We start from the raw sequence: 725 nt of genomic DNA, 5'->3' as shown, positions 1-725 counted from the left end.
CATTTTTTAGTTTTCATAACAATTAAACTCATAATAAAATCAGTACCTTTCTACAATAATTTTCCTGAATTATCAACATTAACATTAACAAGAAGTTAATTGCCATGAGAAATTTTATTATTATTATTATTATTTACAAGGATAGTTGCTCTAGATGTGATAATGAGATCTTAACTCCATATTGAACATTTTTATTGCCTGTTTGCATTAATTTTTCAATGGATAGAAAAATTAAAGCACCATGATACAGTTTCACTTCACATATATACATGCATCCACCCACCCACTCAAAGGCACACGTTACTTGAGCAGTTACTTTAGTTGGTTACATTTGTTGTCATTTTAAATAAGGAAGAAAAAAGAAAAAGAAAAAGAAAATTCCACCGACTGTTTTGAAAAGAGTTGGAAATTGGGCATTTATATAATTAAATCTAGCTAACATTTATCTATCATATTAACAATTATTTTTCTCAAAGATCAAGATTATTAAATAGTGATTTTAATTCTTGTGTAATGATTTTCAGAGACCATGCATTATTTTCAAAAAGTGAGAGTATAATAGTAGTACTACAGTATCACTTGACTTCTTCTGCACTTATTAACATTTTGACCAAGTTTTAAATAATATATTGATTTTCTTTTGCTATAATATTATTTACTGGGAAATGTTTCCTTTCAAGCAATACTTTATAAAAGAAAATTATAGTTGTATTTTATATAATTAA

At 25.7% G+C, this 725-nt stretch overlaps 1 protein-coding gene across 5 annotated transcripts in view; it reads left to right on the top strand.

Moving 5' to 3' along the window:
* Positions 1 to 725, top strand: part of LOC107644355 (probable sulfate transporter 3.5) — a 10,400-nt gene that overhangs the window by 4,788 nt on the left and 4,887 nt on the right. The window lies entirely within an intron of this gene.

The sequence above is a fragment of the Arachis ipaensis genome, chromosome B05, assembly GCF_000816755.2.
Source record: "Arachis ipaensis cultivar K30076 chromosome B05, Araip1.1, whole genome shotgun sequence".
Taxonomy (NCBI): domain Eukaryota; kingdom Viridiplantae; phylum Streptophyta; class Magnoliopsida; order Fabales; family Fabaceae; genus Arachis; species Arachis ipaensis.
Note: the sequence above shows the minus strand (reverse complement) of the source record. Positions and strands in the feature narration are given on the sequence as shown.